This window comes from Phyllobates terribilis, unplaced genomic scaffold (assembly GCF_046119375.1).
Source record: "Phyllobates terribilis strain yellow unplaced genomic scaffold, ASM4611937v1 Scaffold_3__8_contigs__length_932513732, whole genome shotgun sequence".
Lineage (NCBI taxonomy): Eukaryota > Metazoa > Chordata > Amphibia > Anura > Dendrobatidae > Phyllobates > Phyllobates terribilis.
Genome location: NW_027362763.1, coordinates 229,584,270 through 229,590,269, shown reverse-complemented (window position 1 = coordinate 229,590,269; position 6,000 = coordinate 229,584,270). Strand labels below are relative to the sequence as shown.

The 6,000-nt window shown below is 38.7% G+C and overlaps 1 long non-coding RNA gene across 1 annotated transcript in view; it reads right to left on the bottom strand.

Moving 5' to 3' along the window:
• Positions 1-1,935: 1,935 nt before the first annotated feature.
• The window catches only part of LOC141258052 (uncharacterized), a 384,140-nt gene continuing 380,075 nt past the window's right edge, over positions 1,936-6,000 (bottom strand). The window contains exon 4 of the long non-coding RNA XR_012318181.1: positions 1,936-4,472. This is a non-coding gene — a long non-coding RNA (uncharacterized lncRNA). The remainder of the gene's footprint in view (positions 4,473-6,000) is intronic.

Below are 6,000 nucleotides of genomic sequence, written 5' to 3'. Positions count from 1 at the left end.
TGACATCACATGTGCCTCACAGAAATTTATAACATTGGGAAGGTGAAGAAATAATAATTACTTTTTTAAGGATAAAATATTGTATTTGCCCCACATTTTTAATTTTTATAAGGGCTAATAGGAAAAAATAGACCTCTCAGTTTGTTGTGGAATTTCTCTTGAGTACGACAATGCCCTAAATGTAATCGCAAACTATTGTACTTTTGAGGCATAGTGCAAAACTCAGAAGGTAAGGAGCTCCATACTTTAGCTCAGTTTTTTCTGTTATGTTTTGCAGGTGCCACGACCCACTGGGAATGCCCCTGAGGTGCCAGAACAGCAGAACCCCCCATAAGTGACCCCATTTTACAAACTAAACCTATCAATGAATTCATCTAAGGGTGCAGTGATCATATTAACACCACGGGTATGTCACTAAATTTTATGCAATTGAGCAGTGAAGAAAAAATCATTACATTTTTGTGCCCACGATGCGGAAATGCTCCGGATTTTTTTCTGAGCATTTCTGCATCTCCCTGGCAGAAAAAACGCATGCGGATTGTACATGCGTTTTTCCTGCCAGGGACATGCGGATGTGAAGCGTTCTTCACTTGCATTTCCGCATGCGGGTTGACAAGCGCTTTCCAAGCGATTTTAGCATCACTTGGAAAGTGCTTGGCAACTTGGTCACACTATATAAATCCATGCAAAGTCGTCTAATCACTTATACCGCACGAGGAACGGGTTGGTGCGATTACAGCGATACCAGATTTATATTGTTTTTTATGTTTGGCTGCTATCACACACTAAAAGATACTTTCTTTTTGCAAAAACAAGTTTTTGCATCGCCATATTTTGAGAGCTATAATTTTTCCATATTTCTTCCAACAGAGTCATGTAATGGCTTGTTTTTTGTGGGACGAGTTTAAATTTTTATTTGTGCTATTTTCGGGCACATGACATTTTTCAATCGCTTTCTATTCTGATTTTTGGGAGGCAGAATGAACAAAAATCAGCAATTCAGGAGTTTTTTTGGGGGGGTTTTATGCTGATCTGCATGTGGTAAAATTGATAAGGCAGCTTTATTCTTTGGGTCAGTACGTTTACAGCAATACCACATTTGCATAATTTTTTTATGTTTTGGCGCTTTTAAACAATAAAAATTATTTTGTAGAAAAAATAATTATTTTTGCATCGTTTTATTCTGAGAGCTATAACTTTTTTATTTTTCCATTGATTGAGCTGTATGGTGGCTTGTTTTTTGTGGGACAAGATTATACTTTCAGCGATACCATTTTAATTTACATTTGATTATTTATCGCATTTTATTCTACTTTTTGTTTGGCGGCATGATGAAAAGGCATAGATTTTTGCCTCGTTTTTTTTTTTTACGGTGTTAACTGAAGAGGTTAACTAGTGGGATAGTTTTATAGGTCAGGTCGTTCCGGATGTGGTTATACCAAATATGTGTACTTTTTTGTTTTTTCATAAAAATACTTATTTATGGGTACAATATATATTTTTTATCAATATTTAGTGATTTTTTTTTTAAAAAATGTAGAATTTTTTTTTACTTTTTTTATTTAGTCCCTCTATGGGACTTTCACTTTTCTGATTGCTTTATAAAACATTGCAATGCTTTATAAACTGTCAGTGCTACACTGACACAAGCTTGCTAGACCATGCACTGCGCATGATCTAACCAAGCTTGCTAGCCCTGGTGACCCGAATGTCGTTATGACACCATGACAGTGATTGGCCCCTTGTGATCACATCATGGTGGCTCCGATCTGAGGGGAGAGGCAGCACCCTTCCTCTCCCTGCCTTCTAAATGCTGCGATCGATATCGATATCAGCCCGTATATACAGCTGCATCCTGCAGTGCATCACTCTTCTAAGCTTCTAAATATAGTTTCATTCTGCAGAACGAGAACATCACTCCATTCAGCCCCTCATATACAGTTTGATCCTGTAGTATATAAATTCTTTAAGCCACCTCTATATTTAATTAAGTCCTATAGAGCATGACTCCTCTCAGCCTCGGTAGATAGACCTGCAGTAAATCACTGCACCCCAGCACTTCTCCATATAGCCCTATCCTGCAGAACCACGCACATCTAAGCCATTTCATATACTGCCCTCTCCTGCAGTACATTACTCTTTTCACTGTATATGCAGCCCCATCCTGCAGAACATAACTCCTCTCAGACAATGTACATGCAGCCCCATCTGTAGAATATCACTCCTTTCAGCCCCTCTATACACAACCTCATCCTGTAGTACACACTTCTCAGACTCTCTATGCACAGACTCACCCTGCAGAACATCATTCCTATCATCTGCATACAGCCCTATCTATATATAGCCCTACCTTGCAGAACATCACTTCTCTAATTTGGCTGCATACACTTGCACTGCTGCTTGATGTTGATTTCTCTGCATGGTAATTTGGAAGTCTTTGCCCCTTCCCATAACATCATCTTTCACAGGAGCAGCTCAATTCTAGATATGAATTTGGAGAGTAGGAAAGGACTGCTTGTTGCTCCAACTCTGACTACTGCTGTAGCCATCTGACACACACACAGTGCCTTCAACAGCTAAACAAAACCGCTGATTACTGCTGATAGAGCCCTCTGAGTGTCGGACAGCTGTAGCAGTAATCTTTATATGTGAATCAAACTGCCTCCTTAGCACTTCCTCTTCCCTCTCTGCTAATTGCAACCGGGGCACATATCTCATCAATCTTTGCCCCCAAATTTTTCTCTGGATTCTTGTCTTGTCTGCTATGCTTGTTAAACAAGAAGAGTATACAAGGACTAAGAATGTTTGGCATTCGAAATGCGTAGGTGTAATGGAGGTTTCCTCCTTTATTTTTTATTTTTGCAATGTGTATATCTTTTGAACGGATTAACAAACAAATCAAAATTTTATCTCCTACTGAATTGGAAGCTGGACTTTTTTCTTTTAAACTTGCTCTCTGGAGTACCATGGTTCTTTTAACCAGCTGATTAGTCGGGTTATGGGAGCCATAACCCCAAGCGCCACTATGGATAGCCTATCTCAAAGTCAGGCCATCAATATGAAAGACTAGGAAAAACCTTACCCATAGAGCAAGCCGACAACTGATTGATGGGTGCCGATAGTTGGACTTCCACTGATCTCATAGGCCTGAGGATAGGCCATCAATATTGCATTCTCAGAAAACCCCTTTAAATTTCTTACTAGAATTTTTTATGCAGAGATTGTGGTATTTTAACAGATGTTCTTCAATATATCCTATGTATTTAGTTCACACTGGGAACTCTACAATAGATATAATTTTGAATAATTTTGTGGAGTAAAGACAAAAATAGTTTTTGCCTTGTTTATATTTTTCAGGAGATTGCAGGAATGCTACTAATGATCTTCAGGTGTGCACAAGTTTTAATAAATACTTTAAGTTTAGCATAACTATTTCTTGGTCTTCACATCTGTTTTTCCACTTACATTTGTCTGTGTTGCCTGTATAACAAGTAAACATTTTTCTGTCTTATTACTGTTCAAAAATGACATCAATGGGAAAAATCACCTTCAAATAAGATATATTTTTTTCATTTTGTATATTCATTTTTCTGTATGATTTTGATTTTCTAATGAGAAACTAGAACAAAAACACTATGCCTAGACCATGCTGTATTTTGATAAAAATGTTAATGACCTCCAAAATGCTCAAGGAGAGTCATAAATGTAAAAGATGTCTATGTAGACTTCAAAATCTTGTTGTTTTTTAAAAATAAGGCATACTGTTAGTTCTGACCTGACCGACTAGAATATACAGTACTAAAAAAAAATTTAGGCAGGTGTGGAAAATTGCTGCAAAGTAAAAATACAAAAAAAAAAATACAAAAGTGTTAATAGTTTATTTTTTATCAATTAATAACATGAAAAGTGAATGGGCAAAAGAGAAATTTAAATAAAATCAATATTTGGTGAGACTTCTATTTGCCTTCAAAACAGCAAAACATTCTTCTAGGTACACTTTTCTTCTAGGTACACTTGCGCACAGTTTCGAAGAAACTCGGCAGGAGTTTGTTCCAAACATCTTGGAGAACTAACCACACACCTTTGTGCATATAGGCTTGCGCAAATCCTTTTGTCCCCTAATAACTCCACCTTGACGCTGTGATGTTGAGGTCAGGGCTCTGTGATTGTCATATCATCACTGAATCCTTTTGTTGAACAAACTGCCTTCTACTGCTGGCAAATATTGCACATTTTGACTCATCAATCCTGAGAATTTGCTGCCATTTTTCTGCATCCAGTTCCTATGGCTTCATGCATAGTTGCTTCACTTGGCCTTGTTTCCTTGTCAAAGGTATGGCCTTTCTTCCATGAAGACCACTTCTGATCAGACTTCTCCAAAATGTAGAACCAAAGAAATTAGCAGGAGCGCATGTTGGTATAAGTGCAATGTGTAGGTGCACATTCACACTGTGGCCATTTAAAAACATAACCTAGGATAAAAACAAAATGAACAAATACCCTGCAGTAAATGAATAAGTAAACAATAATAGTACGTGTAAATAACATAGAGTACTTAGCTGTCACTGTTTTTGATCAAAAAAGCATAAAAGCCATGCCACCACAACAAGGTATACCAAAGCAGGAAGGTCCTATCTCTAATATAAAATCTATGTGTCAGCAGGCCAGCAATAGATGGGGGCAGAGCATCACCCAGGTCTGACTGTTTAAACACAAAAGCTATATAAGCTAATTGTACAGCCCAAAAAAGGGTGATGCACGGCACTGTGTGTACAAAGTACAAAAAATCTAAAGCAAAACCAAAGAAATTAGCTGGAGCACATGTTGGTATAAGTGAAAAGTGTAGCTGCACATTCACACCGTGGTCATTAATAAACATAACCTAGGATAAAAACAAAATGAGTAAATATCCAGTAGTAAGAAAATAGTAATAGTACATGTAAAAAAGATGGGGTACTTAGTTGACACTGTTTTGATAAAAAAAACTTAAAAGCCATCCCACCGTGACAAGGAGCACATAATCAGGATTGTCCTATCTCTAATGTATAACCTCTGTATGTGCCAGCAAGTCTCAATAGACGGGAGCAGAGCAGGACCAAGGCCTGATTGGAATTGTTCATATCCTTTTCTTCTTCATCTGGGCTCAACATCTTGAGACTTTTCACAGCCACAACTCGTTTCTACAGACTTTCCTCTTCTATGGTCTTCTGTCGTACATACTGAAACTGTGTTCTTCAAAATAACAGAGTCATTATAATGCCACCTAAATAGAAATATCAACTATTGCTGTGACCTAAATAAGCCTTATGCTGTGCTTTTGAATAAACAATTGCCTCTCACTTTGCTCCCTGCATAAAAAAAATGAACCCAACACTGTCCCTCTTATAGTACATGACCTCCATTATCCTCTAATTTAAAATACTCCCACCAGTCCTCCCTCTTTATATACTATGACTACCACACTATCCCCTTAATATTCTATGACCGCCACACTATCTGACCTTGTGAACTATGACCACCGTTATAAACCAAAACTATCACACTGTCCTCCCTTATCAATTGTAGCCACCACACCTTCCTCATTTATAGACTATAATCTGTATACTGTCCCCACCTCATGCTGACCCCTGTTTATACTGGGTCTCCACCCTTTCCATGCTGATCCACTTCTTCACACTCTTCCCCCCACACTGACCCTTTTCCATAGTGAACCAACCCCCACTTCACACTGTCCCTCCTACAATGCAACCTCTCCATACTGACCATTCTATGCTGCCCACGCTCCATTCTTTGCTCTCCATGTTACCCGACTGTCCAACTTTCTATACTGAGCCCTCCATGCTGCCCTACTCTTCATACTAAGCCCCCATGCTCCCCAACTCTCCATGCTAAGGCCCCCATGCTGCCCAATTCTCCATACTGAGACACCCATGCTTCATCATTTTCCAAACTGTGCTCCCCATGCCGCCCCACTCTCCATTCAGAGGCCTTCTTGCTGAC